General features: G+C 36.9%; 1 protein-coding gene across 3 annotated transcripts in view; it reads right to left on the bottom strand.

Annotated features, from left to right (window-relative positions):
* The window catches only part of THRAP3 (thyroid hormone receptor associated protein 3), a 109,073-nt gene extending 93,502 nt beyond the window's left edge, over window positions 1-15,571 (bottom strand). The window contains exons 1-2 of one of the 3 annotated variants that reach the window (XM_056795151.1): window positions 15,265-15,571; window positions 12,651-12,705 (exon numbers count right to left, since the gene is read on the bottom strand). The gene's annotated coding sequence lies outside the window, so the exon portion shown is untranslated. The remainder of the gene's footprint in view (window positions 1-12,650; window positions 12,706-15,264) is intronic. The other 2 variants (XM_056795152.1, XM_056795153.1) reach the window with 2 other exon arrangements.
* Window positions 15,572-20,091: the final 4,520 nt, after the last annotated feature.

Here is a 20,091-nt window from a genome sequence, read left to right as displayed (position 1 = left end):
TCTCATCACAAATCTTTTAGGATTGTCTTGGATCACAACACTGCTAAGAATAGCTAAAGCATTCACAGCTGTTTATCGTACAATATGCAATTTTCTCCTGATTTTCTCACTTCACTCTGCATCAGTTCATATGTCTTTCCAAGTTTTTCTGAAAGGATTAGCCATTCCCCAATTGATGGGCATCTCATCACTTTCCAATACTTTGCCACCACAAAAAATGAATTGCTAGAAATATTTTGTACATATAGATCCTTTTCCTTTTTGTTTTTTATCTTTGTGATAAATTAAAAAAATTTTAATAGTGGAATTGCTGGGTCAAAGTGTATACACAGTTTTATAGTCTTTGGAACATAGTTCCAAATTGCTCTCCAGAATGATTATATCAATTCAGAACTTTCCCAACAATGTATTAGTGTCTCAATTTTCCAACATCTCCTCCAACTTATGTAATTTTTCCTTCTTCTGTCAAGATGGCCAATCTCAGAATTGTTTTAATGTGCTTTTTTTCAATTAAGAATTTAAGAGCATTTTTTTCACTATTATAGATAGCATTATTTAATCTGATTACCTCCATCCTATTTCTCCTCATTTACATTTTCTCTCTTCTTCCATTCTATCCTCAAAAGTGCCCACTAGTTCTCCCAATCTACCTTCCCTTCTATCATCCCCCCAGCCCCATTTTCCTCTTATCCCCTTTCCTCTCCTACTTTCCTGTGGGGTGGTAGATTTCTATGCCCACTGAGTGTGTATATTTTTCCTTCTTTAAGCCAATTCTGATGAGAATAAGGTTCAAGAATTCACCTCCCTCACCTGCCCCTCTTCTTTCACTTTCTTTTTTGAGAAAGTTTACCCGATTCTATCTCTCCCTTCCTCCTCCTAATGCATTCCTTTCTCATTCCTTCATTTTTTATAACATCCCATCATTTTCAACTCACACCCTTACCCTCTGTCTATGTATACTCCTTCTAACTACCCTAATAATGTTCTCTGTAGTTAAAAGTATCATCTTCCCAGGTAGACATTTAACAAATTAACCTCATTAAATTTACTATTTCTTTTTGCTGTATACCTTTTAAGCCTTCTCTTTAGTTTTATATTTGAGTCAAATTTTCTATTCAACTCTCATCTTTTCACCAAGAATGCCTCTAAGTCCTCTATTTCATTGAATACCATTCCCTACCCTTACCCTTCCCAAAGGATTAAACTCAGTTTTGCTGGGTAACCTGTAGCTTGGTTGTGTACCCTAACTCCTTTCACTTCTGAAATAGCATATTCCTGACCCTCTTGAGTATTTAACTGTAGAAGCTGATAAATTTTGTGTTATCTTGGCTATGGCTCCATGATATATGAATTATTTCTTTTTTGGCTGCTTGTAATATTTTCTCCTTAACCTGAGAACTCTGGAATCTGGGTATAATATTCCCGGGAGTTTTCATTTTGAGATCTCTTTCAGGAGATGATTGGTGCATACTTTCAATTTCTATTTTATTTTCTGGTTCTAGAAGACAAGGGCAGTTTCCTTAATAATTTTTTAAAAGATAGTATCTAGTTTCTTTTTTGTTCCTGGCTTTCAAGTAATCCAGTAATTCTTAAATTATCTCTCCTGGAACTATTTTCTGGGTCAATTGCTTTTCCAATGTAGTATTTCAAATTTTCTTCTATTTTTTCCATTATTTTGACTATTTTATTGTTTCTTGATGTCTTATGGAGCCATTACCTTCCATCTTCCCAATTCTAATATTTAAGGAATTATTTTCTTTAGTGAGCTTCTGAACCTTCTTTTCCATTATGCATTCTATTTTCAAAGAAATTCTTCTCTTCAGTGGATTTTTGTGCTTCTTTTACCAATTGGCCTATTCTGTTTTTTTTTTAAAGTATTATTTTCTTCAGTATTTTCTTGTGCCTCCTTTACCACGCAGTAGATTTTTTCATGATTTTCTTTCATCACTTTTATACTCCTTATTCATTACCCTATAAATAGTACCTTGTATTTAATTACTTTGTATGTGTATGGATATGAATTTATTAACTTTGTTTACATTGTATACATTTTATATGTACTTGTCTCCCCCATTAGAATATCAGATGTAAATAAGAAATTATTTTATTCTTTACACTAGTATTATCTGTGGTCTGGAACATAGTAAGGCTTAATGATTGATCCTTAGAGATTTCCAAATTAATGAGATCACAGATGCATTTGAATACTATTATCCCATTCTAAGTTGTATTACTATAATAATAATAAAGAAAGAAATGTCACCTCATCAAAATTGTAATCTCCTTGAGATTATTTAGTGCTCCAGAGCAACCAAGCAGAATGTACTATATAACAGGTACTCAATGTTTGTTCATTAGATTTATAGCTTAAAATCACAGCTCAGACAAATCTACAACAACTTTCACTTACTTCATCATCACCTAAAGTGAAAGTATTTGCATGTATAGCATTACAATTGCTGGCTAAATGGTAGCAGCTAGGTGGGTCAGAGTCAGGCCCAGAGGCGGGAGGTCCTGGGTTCAAATATGACCTCAGACACTTCCTGGCTGGGTCACCATGGGTAAGTCACTTAGCTCTCATTGCCTAGCCCTTACCGCTCTTCTGCCTTGGAACCAATATACGGTATTGAGATATAAGACAGAAGGTAAGGACTTAAAAAAAATGCCAGCTAAAAGTAATTAGCAATACTATTTATGTAACTTATTTGTGACAGTTAGCTATCTAAAGAAACAAATTAGTTTAACTCCACTAATAGTAAAAGAAATATATCCCAATCACAGTCAAATATGCTGTAGGCAAATAGTTAATTATTAGAATAGAAATAGACAATAGTAAAGAAATTACAGGAAGCTAGGAACACTGGTGCATTGTTAGTAGACCTGTAAATTGTTACAACCATTTTGAAAAGCAGTTTGGAAATATGCAAATAAATGACTAAAGGTCTGTGCCTTTTGACCCAGAGATTCTAATACTTAGATTATATCCCAAGGAGAACATGGATAAAATTCTTATATATACCATAATATTGATAGCAGTACTTTTTGATAGCAAAGAAATAGAAACAAAGTAGACACCTATCAACCAAGGAATGACTAAACAAATTGTGATACAAGAATATAAAGGAATAAGTACTATGCTATAAGAAATGATGAATGTGATAAAAGAGATAAACAAAGAAAATCTAATGAACTGAAACAGAGTGAAATAAGCAGAGTGAAGAAAACTATATACACTACTTACAGCAATATAAATGAAAAAAAAAAACAAAACCACAAATCAAAATTGAATCTTATGAAATTATAAATAATGGCTTGAAGAGATATGAAAAGATATTCCCAAGCTCCCCTCCCTGCAGATGTGAGAAGTCTATAAGATTTGTTTATTGCCCATATTTTCACTTTTTTCAATGTATTAATCAATTATGCTGGGTTTCCCCCTCTTTTTCTTATCTTAAAAATGTTATTTAGCATATGGGATGGTTCTCTGAAAGGAAGAAAGATGCTAAGGAAAAATACAATAATGTATAGAGCCAAAGATAACAATAAAAACATTTTTTGTCACCAGAGACTTTTGCTTAATTTTGCTCCAAAGATGTTACAGTACTGCTTTTTTTGCCCCACAATCCATACTATCAAACATATAAACTGCTTTAAAAGTGTAGCCTGAGAACCCTGAGAGTCCTTGAGACCTTCTTAGGGGATAATAATAATAATAATAATATAACCCATCTTAATTTCTATAACAATATTGATAAATATATCTCACAAGTAAAAATTATTTGGAGCACCCATATTAATTTTTAATAATTGTAAAAGTATGTAATATATAAATACTGTATAATATATGTAAATTATATAATATGTAAATATGTAAAATTATACCAAAAATATAAAATGTTTTTTAAAACTGTAAAAAGGACAGGGGCAACAATATGGCTCAGTGGATAGAACACCAGACCTGGAGTTGGGTTCAAATATGGACTCAGACTCTTCCTATCTGTATAACCTGGACAAATCACTTTACCCTGACTGCCTAACTCTTGGCCACTCTTCTGTCTTTACAATTGATACTAAGGGTAAAAGCTTTACAAAGAAAAAAATGTAAATAGTTCTTGAGACCAAAAAAATTTGGGAACCACCATTCTAAACCATGCCTTGCAAATACAGATTAAGCATGCAAAAAAATAGCTTGTTGAATGAAAGAAAAAAGAAAATTACATAGAAATATTTAAGTATTTTATCTAAAAGTTTCTACACTTGGAAAATAAGGTATAGATAAAAATCTAAAAAATAGATCATTTATAATAGATCAAGTTTAAATGACTGCATATCTGACTATATTATACACAACTTTTAACTATGTAATTTATATCTTGACAAATATTTTCAGCTTTAATTAGGATGATCTTAAGCATAAGAGATCACAGTAAAAGATCAAATTTTCAATCTAAAAGCAAACACTTGCAAATTATGTTCTGGATTTACCATAAGATCATGTGGGAGTCACTGTAAAGGAATAGAAAAGTGAACTCAGAAGAACAAAGTCAGCATTCCATTTAAAAATCAGTTCCCAGAGAGTTAATGTTTAGACAGGCTTATGAGTCTGGTAGATGATGTGATTCCAACAGAGAATCACCCTCAACATCACATTCTGATAATTACTGAAAAGAGCCAGGGGTCTTTAAAACTCAAGAAGAGAAGATTTAGAGGGAAATGTCAGTAATCTTTAAGTACCTGGAGAGCTAGCATGAAAAAAGAGTAATGAGACTTGGTCTGTTTGGTCTCAGGGAACAAACTAGGAAAAAGATATGAAAATAAATTGCAGAGGGGAGAGGACAAACATCTTAACAATTAGTTATCTGAAAATGGGATGTCTAAGAAGAGATGGGAGTAAACTGCTTCCCAGTCACTGGAAATCTTCAAATAAGGTCCAAGTATCCCTCAAGAATGTTAGCAAAACAGACACAACCATTCTAGAGAGCAATATGGAATTACATACAAAGGGTCACAAAACTATGCATATCATTTAACCCAGCAATAACATTACTGGATCTGGATCTCTTTGGGAAAGAGATCAGAGATAGGGGAAAAGGCCCTATTGTACAAAAATATTTTTAGTGGTTCTTTTTGTAGTGGCAAAGAATTGGAAACTAAGGGAGTAATCTATCAAATGAGGAGTAACTTAAGCTGCAGTTTTAATATGGTTGGAATGGAAAACTATTATGCCATAAGAAATGACAAAAGATTAATTCAGAAAAACCTGGAAAGACTTAAATGATGTAAAGTGAGGTGAGCAGAACCAGGAGAACAGTGCCCACAGCAACAGAAATATTGAACAATGAACAAATGTGTCAGGATTAAACTATTATCAGCAAAACAAAGCTGCAAAGGATTCATGATTTAAAACAAAAACAAAAAACATGCACAGCCAAATAACTGTTGGAATCTGATTGCAGATCAAAGCATTCCATCCTTCACAAGTTTACTGTATGTGTAATATGTCTTCAATCACGACATGGGAAATATGGAAATATATATTTAATACAAGCACTTGTATAACCTAAATTAGACTATTGCCTCTGGAAAGGAGGGCAGAAGAGAAAGCAAATTGCAAAACGTCAGAAACCAAGTCAAAAATTTTTTCTACATACTAATTGAAAAAAAAATTTTTTAAGATCAAGGTCTCTTTTGTGGAGTGTCACAGAATTTCTTTTCTTGGTCCTAACTTTTTAAACATTAAAAAAAATTTTCTTCTTCTCTTGTCTTTTCATCCCTTTCATTTCCCCTTTTAATTAGAAATAAGAGGAAAGCAATTCTACAAAACTAGTCAAGTCACCATGTACCAACTAAATCTAACATCTCACGTAATGTTCCACAACTATAGTCCCTTGTCTCTTCAAATAAAGGAGGCACATTTTCTTACCATTTACATTGTCATAAGAATTATGTCTATTTTTTTCTGATTCTGTTTATTTCTCTTTGCATCCTATATTAATCACTTCTGACCACACAGTAAAATTCCATCATACTGATGTCACAATTTATTTAGTCATTGCCCAATAAGTGGCCACCTACTTTGTGTACTTTCCAAGTACACTGCTATTACAAAAAAAAAAATGCTACTATAATTATTTTTATACATGAGACCTTTCTTTCCATTTTTACTTCCTTGGGGTTCTAGATCTCAGTGATTCTCTGGGACTTTAAAAAGATACGGACATTTTAGTCATTGTATTGGCTTAATTTCACTGATTTCCAGAATGTCTGGATAAATTACAGTTTTACAAGTATATCCATGTACTAGCCACAATTTCCTACAACACTGATGACTTCTGTATCTTTTGGGTATGGGATAAAATCTCAAATGTTTTGATTTGCATCTCTCTTTTATTAATGCCCAGGAACAATCTTTCATATGGTTGTTTATGGGTTTAAATTCTTCTTTGGAAAACTATCTGTTCAAATCCTTTGACCATTTATTCAGTGAGATATTTATTCAATATTCTCTTGGATACATTAATTTTGATGAAGGCACAGATGGGATACTAATCAGTTTTGCAAATAACACAAAGCAAGTGGGAATGGCTAATTTGTTAGACATTAAAGAATCAGAATTCTAAAAGGAATGGGGAGTCAAATAAAAAATAAGATTAAGGATGTCAAATCCCACACTTAGCCAAAAAAAATAGCTGCAAAAAAATGCAAATGCAGAATGAGGGAGACCTATCTGAAATGTATGTGAAAATGAAGACAGAGCTATGAAAAGACATTCCCATCTCATCCTTTTCAGAAGGTGGAAGGTCTAAGTGTTGCACCTTTCATATGAATTCAAAATTTTTCATGTACTGCTCAATAATGCTGATTTTTTTCCTCTTTTCTAATCTTATTTTTTTTTTGTCATATGGGGTGGGTTTCTAATAAAAAGGGAAGCATGTTAGGAGAAATTATGGTGATATTTTAAATAAAACTTAAAATTTTATTTTAACAAGAAAAAACTTTAGTATGGTTTTTAGCTGCCAGTAGTCAGTGAAGCAACGGTATAATTCAGAAGTCAACAAATAAGTGCAATGTTAGGATGCATTATAAGAAGTACAGTTTTTAGAATAAGAAAAGGGATAGTCCCATTATGTATCTGAAGCAATATGTTCAAGTTTGAGCTCTACATTTTAATATGAATATTAAAAACTAATTTGAAACCATGTCATATGAGGAATAGAAAGTCCCTTCTTAGGAAAGAGAAGATTCAAGAAGGATATGATGATCATTTAGATTACTTAAAGGGCTGCAATAGAAGATAGGTTAGATTTCTTTGTACCTCCAGGGAACTACTTTAACTACAGAACTTTTAATTACTAAAGAGTGGAAATCAAAAAGGATAGTGGAGCTGGGGAAAGCAATGACATTTACAAAAATGGAACCGGATATTTTGAACTCTCTAATCACTTAACATTGTTTGGGCAATAATCTATCACTGACTGATGCCTTTACACAAGCTGTCCTCCATGTCTGAAATGCCCTCTCTTCCCCTTTATTTCCACCTCTTAGAAGTCTTAGTTTCCTTCAAAGCTCAGATTTAAGCATCATCTTCATGAGGTATTTCTTTATGGGCTTCATTAATGATTACTCCACTAAAAGTTTTGTCCATACTTAGGTATGTACATGTCATCTCCCCTAATATATTATGTTTCTTCAGGTAAAGATGTTTTTTTCCTTCACCTTTGAACCCCTTGTACATGACAATTCTTGGCACATGATAGGAGTTTAATAATTCAATAAACATCCATTGACAGATTGGGTTAGATGACCTCTAAGATGATATGAGACCTGAAATACAATCAGCATAGCATGGATTCACGTGTGTGTATATGAAAGCCTCAATGCTCAGATCTATGGAGAAGGGAAGAAATGAAGGCCAAACAAAAGATCAAGAACATTGAGTTATAAAATGAATAATTTTGATTATATTAAAGTTTTTGTATAAGCAAAACCAATGAAACCAAGATTAGAAGGGAAACAACAGGGGAAAAAATTTCATAACAAATTTCTCTTAAGGTCTCAGTTCTTAAATCTATAAAGAACTAAGTCAAATTTATAAGAAACCAAGTCATTTCCCATTTGATAAATGGTCAAAGGACATGAATAGGAAGTTTTCAGAGGAAGAAATCAAAGCTACCAATAATCATATGAAAAAATGTTCTAAATCCCTCTTGATTAGAGAAATGCAAACTAAAACAACTCTGAGATACCACCTTATACCTAGCAGACTGGTTAATACGACAGTAAAGGAAAATAATAAATGTTGGAGGGGGTGTGGCACAATTGAGATACTATTGCATTGCTGGTAGAGTTGTGAACTGATCCAACCATTCTAGAAGACAATTTGGAATTAAGCCCAAAAGATTTTAAAAGAAAGCATAGGGGGCAGTTGGGTGATTGAGAGTCAGGCCTAGAGACAGGAGGTCCTAGGTTCAAATCTGGCCTAAGACACTTCCCAGCTGTGTGACCCTAGGCAAGTCACTTGACCTCCATTGCCTAGCCCTTTCCACTCTTCTGCCTTGGAGCCAATACACAGTATTGACTCCAAGACGGAAGGTAAGGGTTTAGGAAAAAAAAAAGAAAAAGAAAGCATACCTTTTGATCCAGCAATATAAATCTGTAACCCAAAGAGATTTTTTTTAAATGGGAAAGGACCTGTTTGTACAAAAATATTTATAGCTGCACTTTTTGTGGTGGCAAAGAATTGGAAACTAAAGAGATGTTGTCATATATGATGGTAATAGTATACTACTGTGCTATAAGGAATGATGAACAGGATGATTTCAGAAAGAGCTGGAAAGACCTATATGACCTACCTGTCAAGTAAAATAAGCAGAACCAGGAGAACATTATACACAGTAACTGAAATATTATGGGATGATCAAATGTGATAGACTCTGTTACTTAACAACAATACAACAATCCAGGACAATTCTGAGGGGCTTATGACAAAGAATGCTATCTACCTGTAGAGAAAGAACTGCTAGAGTAGAAATGCAGATGAAAATACAGGGTTTGTATATGATTTAGGGTTTTGGTTTTTTAAGATTATTCTCTTGCAAAAATGAATAAGTTAGAAATATGTCTTCAGTGATAATACATGTATAATCCAGTGGAATTGCTTATCAACTCTGGGAGGTGGAAGGGAAAAAAGGGAGGCAACAGGAAACATGTAATTTCACAAAACTTGTGTGTAAATTTGCTATTGGAATAAAGATTTTAAAAAATTTTAATTAAAAATTTTAAATATAAATTTAAAAAAAAAAGCCTCAATGCAAGGCTGTGCTAAGCATCCCTAAGTCAAGGAGGCTAAATAAGTTCAGTTAGTCCACATGGTACCATCTGTCAAGGATCTGATGTTTCTAAGACCATACAGGCAGCAAAAGTGCAAAAGGAGCAAGAGAATACTTATAAGGTCCTAATAACAAAGGCAAATGCAGAAGAATATAATGCTATCAATAAAAATTTATGCTGAGCATAAATGTCAAGGAAAGTCAAAAGACAAAATAACTACATAATGCAAGGGAAATAGTGACCTGGAGAGAACTGGAGCTGTTTCCCAGGGTGAGGGCATGGACGGCATGGACATCATCATCAGTAGCACTTAAAAGTTTGCAATACACGTTACTTGTGATGTCTTTTAATCCTTTCAACAAATCTGTGAAGTGCTATTATCCTCATTTTATAGATGAGGAAAATGAGTCTGAGAATGACTTGATGACTTGCCCAGGGTCATATGCCTAGCAAGTGATTGAGGCAGGATTCAATTACAGATCTTCCTGACTCAATGATGTCAAACTCATATAGAAATAAGAGACACTAAATCATCTGTCAGGGTTCCAATAGGGGACACAATGACCTAAGTTTTGAAATACGCTATCTGTTTTATTATATTTTTATTTTGTTAAATATTTCCCAATTGTATTTTAATCTGGTTCAGAGTGCTGCAGGCTGCATATTGTTATCTGATCTTGCTATATCAAAGCAAATGGTTACCCCTTCTAATTATAAATACTCTGGAAGAGAAGCAAGCAATAACTCTGGTAAAATACTACTCCAACTGAGGATAGGTTCTGATCAAGGACACAAGTAATACCCAGTTGGAATAATGTTCTAAATTGACTAAATATACTTATTCAGATGGAAAAAAATACTCAAAAACGTAAATAAATAAATATAAATGACTGAAACTGGGAGACAGAGTGCCTGTGCAAATAACAAAAAGGTCGGTCGTTAAGACTGTAGTTTGTGTAGAGGGAAGAAAAACTTAAGACAGCAAAGATAGGAGCAGATTAGGCTATAAAAATTTTTGAAATCTGCCCCTTCTTGCCACATGGACTCCACACTCAAGTGTGGAGATCAGCCACAAACTAGGGCAATTAGCTACAGAAGGATTTCTTATCCATGACTAAATATTTCCAATTGTTTCTCACAGGCATGAATTTAGACCTCTTCACAATCCTGGCTGCCCTCTGTAAGGCATCCTCAGCCTCAATATCCTTGCTAAAATGTAATATCCAGAACTAAACATTCTACTTTATATACAGTCTGACCAAAACTGAATACAGTGGAACTGTTACCACCTTATTCCTGAAAACCATACTTCTCTTAAAGCAGCCTAACAGATCATTAGCTTTCTTGGAAGCTATTTCACACAACAGTCATACTAAACTTGCAGTTCACTAAAACTACAACATATTTTTCAGATCAACTGCACACTATTTATAAATATGATTTAAGTCTGCTAAGTCATTACTAAAATGTCAAATAGTACAGGACAAAAAAAAAGATGACTGGGGGACTCCACTGAAGACCACTTCCAAAAACAAAGCATTATATATAATAACTCTTCGGATTTGGTCATTCAACTGTTTCTAAATCTATCCTAAAGGTGGGATTGTCTAGCACACATCTCTCCCTCTTGTCCACAAGAAAAGCATGAGAAATATTATCAAATACTCTACTAAAATCTAAGTATATCATATCTCCAGCATTCCACTTAACTATCAGTTTAGAATAGAAAATGATGAAACTGAAGTGCTTCTCTGTGACAACTGCTCCTTTTTCTAGAGGTTCACTAGTTATCTCTTTAATATGTTATAAAATGCTATAAGTCAATATAAAAGAAGTCAAACATACTGACCTTTAATTTGAAAAACTACATTCTTTTCCCCTCTTTCTTAAAAATCAAGACATTTGCTCTTTTCTAGTCCAGAGGTGCTTCTGCCATTGCTTTCAAAAAACAATGACAATGGCTCTTTCTAACCCAAAGATGTGGTTCCTCTGGGCCATGTGATATGAACTCAACAAAAGTTGCTAAGTACTCTCCTACTATTTCCTTACTTAGCTTGAGTATCAACTTACTGTTAAGTTATATTTGTTGTATCCTTTTGAGTCTAAACATCATGACTCAGTAGGATAAGTCAACGTATTTTCTGTGGCCTAAGTGTGTCTGCCTGTCTCTTGGTATGTGTATAAAAACACATATACGTGTATAAATATATTCTCATTTTTCAAAACATAGGTTAATGCTATAATTAATAAAATTTATTTAAAAGCATTACAGCATTTGTAGCTTTGTTATCATGTAGCTCCTCAATGAAAGGAAACTAACAATACAACTACTATCACGTAAGGATCTATTAACTATTTGGAGGCAGACACATTCATACTAAAAAAAAAGTTTGAGAACCATTATTATAGGGTATTCTTGAAAGAATAACAGAAGAGGAAAAAGGATATATAACAAATCCTTGGTTTCATATATCTTTCAACTTCCAAATCCCCTGGGGAGATAACTCCTGCCCAGTAACAAACTAGAAGGCCATGGGAGGCAATATGTGTGGAAATCAGACAATCTTTGTTCAAGTCTTAGTCTGCTACCTTAAATAGATAGAACTTTTAACAAGTCATCTTACTCCCAAGGCCTATTTTTTCATCTATAGATTGAGATTAGTGGTATTCACACTATCTACCTTGTAGAGTTGTTCTAAGGAAAATATATTAATTGTAAAGCATACAAGTTCCCTATTATCATTTTTGATGCACAACATGATCCAGGCAATTTCTCCCTAAGAAATCAGAATTTTCCCTGAAATACTAGAAAGTCAACATTTGAAGAGAAAAGGCATTTCTGTTTCTTACTCTTCTGGTTAAGTTAAGGGGTAAATAATATTGACATGGTACAAACCTGTGTGTATTTCTAGGTCTAAAGATGATCTCGGGTCTATAAATAAGAGACCAAGTTGAATAAATCCTTGGAAGTAGTTGCATCATCAAATCTTTCCCTCAATTTGGGCAAAAGCCAATCACAACAGTAGGCCCTCTTTTCCAGAAATGAAGAAATCACCCATTAAAGATTAGGAGTCCAATTTGAAGAGAACTCTCCCTTCTTGACCCTCCACCATTTGAATACAGACCACTATACCAACCCCAATGTAAATTCTCCAAACTGAATAAAGTTCTTAACCCATCTCTTTCAACAGAGAGAAGTTAACTTCCCCCATCTACAGGAATCTCATCAATTGATGGACAGGAGAAATTGTCCAATAGTATAAACAGATGTGTATAGAAAGGATAGAGAAGAAAATTCTTAACTATTATTTGTACTGTACCTGTATTATGGACAGAAGACGTAGATCTCCAAGACTGTAGATCTTGTTACTGGTGCTGAATCAATTTGAAATGAGAAAAACAAAAAGGGGGAGGGGGGTTAGATAACAGAAATAAAAATAATCGCTAGCTTCTTATATTGATTTCAACTCACTTCACTTTCCAGGTGCTGACAATATGAGGCTTCACTCAGGTAATAAATATAAAACAAAAGAGAATCCTAGTCAAGTATTCCTCAAATCTTCTTTCCTGACAGAGAACTTGCTTATCTTCATTTATGTACCCCACTGAGGAAATCTATTCTCTGACAATAGTTATTTTTGCTCAAGTATATCCTCATAGTATGCTGCTTTCCAGGCAACAGTTTAACTGAGGTGTTTTGGTCAAAGCTGGGAAAAGCAAGTTCAATCAAAAGAATTAAGAAACTATGAAATGCTGCATGTCTCTTCAATCCAAGTCTACAAAATGGAAATCTATTTTGTGGCTAGGAATGACTTTTTCCTCTTCATCAGGTCTTTCCACAGGATTTCTTCAGTGAGATTAGCAACTTCTCCTCTACATAGCTGGCACTAAACTCTAATTGGTAGATACCAACTTTCAAGTACCAGTAATAGTATACTCATTTAAACCTGTCCTAATTCTTCCTTAAATTATTATCCCCTCCAAAAAACGAAGGTGATTACATAAAGGAAGTTGCTGACCAATTGGTTGTAATAAAAACGAAATTATGATTGAAATAGCTATATGAATTAAATGTAGAAGTTTTCAGAGTTGAAGGCAGACAGTTTCCATATTCAACACCCATACTCTAAAGATTAGAAGACAAGAACATGATGGTAAAGGTACCAGGTAGTTGCCTTCCTGCCTGAAAAAATAACCAAACTTTTGGCCACATACCTTTAAATAGCACCACAAAACCTACAATTCTGAGTAGATAAAAAAAGGGAAATGGTAGAAATGGCTTAGAATTTCAGCAGCTAGTCTTCCAAAGTCAATATGTACCAGAATTAAAAACACCCCTTCTAGGGGGCAGCTGGGTGGCTTAGTGGATTGAGAGCCAGACCTAGAGTCAGGAGGATCTGCACTCAAGACACTTCCTAGCTGTGTGACCCTGGGCAAGTCACTTAACCCCACTGCCTAGCCCTTACCACTCTTCTACCTTAGAACCAATACACAGTATTGATTCTAAGATGGAAGGTAAGCATTTTAAAAAAAAACACCCTTTCCTGGAATAGAATTGCACAATCTATATAATCTACAGGTTCATGTAAAGCAGATCTTCTTTAAAGCCAGGTAGTATTTAGTAGGAGGGAGTTACTATAAGAAAAGGCACAGTCTTGATGAGAAGAAATGTTAAGTGGATTTGAAGGACGAGGTATCCCACTAATTAGAAAGATTCTGTAATTTGATCCTTTGCATTTGGGAGAGGGAAGCAACAATAAATACATCAACCCCAAAGACTTCATACTGAAGCCTAAAGAGAGACTAAGAAAGGGGAAGATGGTAAGGCCTGAGGGAGGGAAGCAGCTGAAACAGTGAGCCAGGAGAGAAAATTCTAACGATGAGAGAAAGCTCAGTTGAAACTACCTCCAATAAAGTCCCTTTCTGACCCATCATTCACACACTCCTGCTAATGCCTCTTAGACGTCCCAAACATAACTTTGTTTACACTTTGTACCTACTTATATACATTGGCAGTATACACCCCAAAATAATATCAACTTCTTAAGGACGGTGTATTTTGGTTTTCTTTATTGCATGGTGGGGAGATAGTTAACTGCCAGGCAAATAATAGGCTCTTAATAAATTCCTTTCGGTAGACTGAAGGGAAATAGACTAGGCCATTGGGAAAATTTGTGCGAGTAACAGTTTAACTCGATAGGCAAGGGAAAGCAGCCCTGACCCCAAGAGGAGACGAGGGAAGCAGCTTAGCCCCTAAGAGAAATGAAGAAGGGAAACAGCTTAAACCAAAAATAGGAAGAAAAAAAGTGGCCTAAAATCTATAGGGGGAAAGGGAGACAACCTAGAACCTACAAAGAGAAAAGCAGTTTAGATTCTTGAAGGTAAGAAAAGCAGTATATGTCGTAGAAAGGAAAAGAGCGAAGCAGGCTTGGTCCCTAAGGAAAAGGGGAGAAACAGCTTAAACCCTACTGGCTTGGGAGGACAGCCTAGAACCAAGGAGTTGGGGAGAAGGTACGGAAAAAGCATGGACCCCAGGCAGAGAAGAAAATCTGGGTATACACTAAGGGTAACAAGGAAAACAGCGTAGACTAGTCTCTAGAAGGAAGCCTAGAAGTGGGAGGTAGAGAAGGAAGCAGCCAAGAAAGAAAGCAGCGTAGAAATTAGGCGGGGGCGCAGAAAGGAACAAGCCTAGAATGGGGGTTCTGCTCAAAAGATGGTTAGTTCTCCGAATCTCCGACCGGAGGTGGCACTACAAGACCACAGCTGCTCCAAGCCGGGAGGGAGGAGGAGATGGCAGAAGGCCCGGCCTGAGCGCTTGGGGCGCCGGGATCCAACCCGGCTCTGAGGAGGAAGGGCCGGGGCCGTTAGGCCGCCGAGGCCCCGCGGGCTCCCGGAAGCCGCTGCCAGGGCTCTCCCGCCGAGTTTCAGACTCACCGGAGCCCCTGGGGCGGATTGCAGCTAGAAGCCTCTCAACGGCAGAATCAGACCAGGCCAAACCGCGCCTCTGCCACAGCTTCGGCCCTGGCCACAACCCTTCTGCCGCCCGCCCGTCCGACCGTAGTGCCTCCGTCTCTCCGTCCCGCGTCTCCGCTCTCCACCGACGGTGGCAGCGTCGCCCCACAGCCTTCTGGGACGCGTAGTTGGGCAGTGGCACCCTGCTCGGCAGCCGAGGCGACCGGGAGAACTACGTTTCCCACAAGGACGCGCGACGGCGCGAGCCGGACGCTGGCCTCCACGCTATGCTCTGTCGTCAGTCACGTGGCTTCTCCCCTTCCTCTTCCCCTCCCCCCCCCGTGAGCAGCCTGGTTGAGCTGGGGTGGAGACCCTAGTGGGCTACAGGGGAGAAATGGGGAGGAAAAGGAAGTGCCTACTCTTGGCCGCTAGGAGGAGATAAATTCTCCTCCTTTCCCTCTCTATTCACCCGTCCTCCTCGCCCCTAGGGGCCAGAGAATTCATTGCTTTGCATAAACCCTTGGGGGAGGTGGGGCTGGGCCCGAGGATTTGCCTGGACACAAACACACCAAAAGCCAGACCTGGGGAGACCCGGGCAAGTCTAGGGAATACCCTGTCCTCTCTAGCGCCCCATCCCACACTTATAGGCTGATATGTACCAGGTCGGAGGGAATTCGAAGCCCAATTTTGCCGAAGTTGGCAAGAAGTCACTTTACCCATTGAGCTTGTTTTCTCACCTGTAAAAGGAGTCCCAAAATTCCTGTCCAGCTTCGACCCGGTGAGGAAGAGAAGCAGGTTAGGAGAAAGGGGCGGGAGAGAGACAAGAGATTCCAAATATCTTAGTTATGCTACTGACTCACAGACAGTCTATTAACCTCCATTGCCTCAGTTTCTGCTTCTGTTAAATAAAGAATTTATCTTAAAATAACTTTTAGGGTCCATCCCAGAATTCAGGACACTTTCTCCCTCATCCAAACCTCAAAAAAAGTAGCCCAGAAGCCAATTTAATTCAATTCAAACATTAAGCACCAATTATGTGCAATATTCTTATTCCAGTTATATATTTTTTCCTGTATAAATATTATCCCCCCAAGGAAAATGTAAGCTATTTGATACAGAGACTCATTCATTTTTTATTTAAACCAAATACCTGGCATAATGAATTGGATGCACATTGGCCCAAAAGGAAAGCCTGAGTTTGAATCCTACCTCAGATACATACTATTTATATGACTCTTAGACAAGTCACTTAACCTTCTTCAGCTTTAGTTTTTATATCTGTAAAATGGGAGTAATCATAATTTGTTGCTGTTCAGTTGTGTGTGTCTCTGTGTGCCATGGACCCCATCTGTCCATGGGATTTTCTTGGCAAGGATACCTGAGTGATTTGTCATTTCCTACTCCAGCAGATCTGTTAGCCAGGCAAAGGTTAAATAACTTGCCCAAGGTCACACAGCTAGTGTCTGAGATTGGATTTGAACTCAGGGCATCCTGACTCTGGGCTCAGCATTCTATCCACTGAGCTACTTAGCTGCTTAGCTGCTTCCTATGCATATAGATGTTAAATTACTTAGATAAGGTCATGTACCTAGGAAGTATCTGAGGCTGGATTTGCACTCAGGTCTTCTTGACTCCAGGCCTGGTGCTCTATCCACCAATCCACCTAGCTGCCCAGTAATGATAGTATTTCTATAGGGGAAGGGAACAAGCATGTATTAAGCACTTTACTATGTGCCAAGTGCTGTACAGGCTAATTGCTTTACAAATATCTCTTCTGATCCTCCCAACAACCCTATGAAGTAGATGCTATTACTATCCTCATTTTACAGTTGAAGAAACTGAGGTAGGCACTGATTAAGTTGCCCAGGGTTACACAACTAGTAAGTATCTGAGGCTGGATTTTAATTGAAGGCTTTCTGCACCTAGCTGTTCCCCCTACCTCACAGGATTGTTCTAAGAGTCAAATGAGATGCCATAAAGTGCTTTACCAACTTTAAATCCCTCTATAAATAGTAGTTATTGTTGTATCACTAGTGTCTAATAAAAGCTTTTTGAACTGAAGGCCCTCTGCTGTGACTACAAAGACAAAATAATGATCCTGGCCTTCTAGGAGCTTGCATTCTAATGCAAGGTCATGGGGGGAGAGGGGAGACAGATATAAAGGGCATACAAGTCTAGTACTATGTAAATTGATGAGAGAGAACCATAACTAGGGAGTTCTCTGAAGGCTATGTGAAAGAGAAGACTAAGGAGCTGAATGGTGAAGGAAAATAAGAACTCTGCAGAGCTAAGAAAGTGATGCATTCCAGGCCCAGGAAATTGGGGAGGCCTCTGCACCTGTCAAGAGTAAGAAATGGTGGTTTGAATTCCAGTTTTTGAATATCGTGCTCCTTAGTGATAGAAGATTGTCCACATGGCAAAGCAGTTAGAATGAGTACTTAAAGATGTGATTAAAAAAAACATAGTCTCTTCCTCCCTTTCCTATCTTCTTCCTAAAATAAACTGATCACCTTTTGAAATCTCATCCCCAAGCAGACTGAATTGGGTTTGATACTCAACAGCTCAATTCAACCCCAGCTGCCTCTCCCCTCTGAATGAAGGTCTGGAAGGTGAAACAATAAACTCCTACTAAAGCCTTCCTTTATGAAGGGCTCATAACCTTCCGGGTTATGCCATTTTCCATTAGCAGTTCTGCTCAAATCCCTGGAACACAGTTTTCCTCTCCTCACTTTCCAGATTTCTTTTGTGGGTTGTCTCCTTCCATCACTGTAAATTCCTTGATGGCAAGGACTGTCTCTTTTTCTTTATTTATATCTCCAGCAGTTAACAAAGTGCCTGAAACATATTGTTCAGTTACTTTAGTCTTGCCTAACCCTATTTGGGGTTTTCTTGGAAAAGCTAATGGAGTGTTTGCCATTTCTTTCTCCAGCTTATTGACAGGTGAGAAAACTGAGGCAAACAGGGTTAAATGACTTACCTAGGATCACACAGTTAGTAAATGTCTGAACCTGGATTTCTTCAACTCCAGACTTGGCATTCTATCCACTGTGCCACTTAGCTGTTCTATTTGGCACATAGTAGGTACTTTAAAAATGTTTGGAATTCTTAGACCGTATTCCTCTCCACTAACTCTAAGCTTCAATCAGAGTGACCTATTTGTTGTTCCTCATGCATTATACTCTACCTCTGAGCTCCATGCCTTTATCTTGGCTGTCCCTCATACCTAGAATGCTTTACCTCCTCACTTATGCTTCCAAGAATCCTCAGATTCCTTTAAGACTTAGTTCAAATTCTACCTTCTACAAGTGGTCTTTCTTGGTCTTCACCCTTACTCTTCAATCCCTCTCCCACCAGTTTCTGCCTTCCATCTACTCTCCATATAATTTGCATGTACCTACATATGTATGTACCTGTTGTCTCTCCCATTCAAACATTACCACCTGATTTTGCCTTTCTTTTTTATCTCTGGCATTTAGCACAGTACTTGACACTAAGTAAATACTTAAGTTCCTGAATAAAGTTGGAATAGTAGGTAGGAGTCGGATTGTTGAGGGCCTTACATGCCAGGCTATAATTTTTTTTTTAATATTCTCCTAGAGGCCATGGGGAACCATTGAATGATTCTAAATGGTGGAATGGTTTGAATGATGAAAATTGCATCCTAGGAAAGTTATTTTGACAGTTGTTGTGGAAGATGAACTGGAGAGGAGAGAGATTAAAAGCAAAGGGACAAATTAAGAGTCTATTACAGTGATCTGGATGAAAGCTAATGAGGGCCTGAATGAAGACAGTAGATAAACTTTATGAGTAGAGAGAAGAGTGATTAGGAAAGAGGAAATCAATCAATTAACCAACTAGCATTTATTAAACATTTTTACTGTGCTTAATAAATAAGCAACATGCATATAGATAAATATATACAAGATAAATAGATAAATGGATATAGATAGATAGATAGATAGATAGATAGATAGATAGATATACCTAATAAATGGAAGATAATTTTATTGGAAAGGAAACCAGGGATTCTCAGAGGCAACAGGGTTGAGATTTGAATTCAGGTCTTCTTGACTCCAGGTCTAGTGTTCTCTTAACTATATTGCCTAGCTTCCTCTCAGGTTACTTTCATTACTTGGCATGTAGCTTGTATGTGCCTATTTACATATGTTGTCTCAAACATTAGTATTAAGCTCTTTGAGGACAAGGACTGTTTTTGCCTGTTCTTTGTCTAGACTGATGTTAATCTTGGATATCAGCTGGATGACATGTTAGAATTAGTATTGCTGGGAAGAGAATTTGCAGAGAATCCTGGGAAAACAAAAGAAGATACAAGTTAGGTTTGGAAATGGAAAAAGTTCAGCCTTCTTTCTTCCGTCATGGCCCCATGTGTAGCAATGAACTCTCAGCCAGGCTAGCTGCATCAGCCCTGCAAGGTTCTAGGATACTCTAAAGGGTTGGGAGTATATCTTCTTTCTAACATCTCTCTCATTTTTTAAAAATACCTACTTTCCATCTTGAACTCAATACCATGTACTGATTCTAAGGCAAAAGAGCAATAAGGGCTAAGCAGTAAGGGCTGCTACTTGTCCAGAGTCACACAACTAGGAGGTTTCAGTCACCCAGGATCTTTCCATCTCCAGGCCTGACTCTATCCACTGAACCACATAGCTGCCCCTTACCTTACCATATCTCTTAAGCACTTACGTTGGTGACCTCATTTTTCCTGCCCATTGTTGAGCCAGAAACTAGCATTTAACCACTTAATATAATTTTTAAAAGATTATTTACTTCAAACTCTGCTGCCTCTGA

Source organism: Monodelphis domestica, chromosome 4 (genome assembly GCF_027887165.1).
Source record: "Monodelphis domestica isolate mMonDom1 chromosome 4, mMonDom1.pri, whole genome shotgun sequence".
NCBI lineage: Eukaryota > Metazoa > Chordata > Mammalia > Didelphimorphia > Didelphidae > Monodelphis > Monodelphis domestica.
The sequence above is the reverse complement of the archived record's forward strand: the minus strand, read 5'-3'. Positions and strand labels throughout refer to the sequence as shown.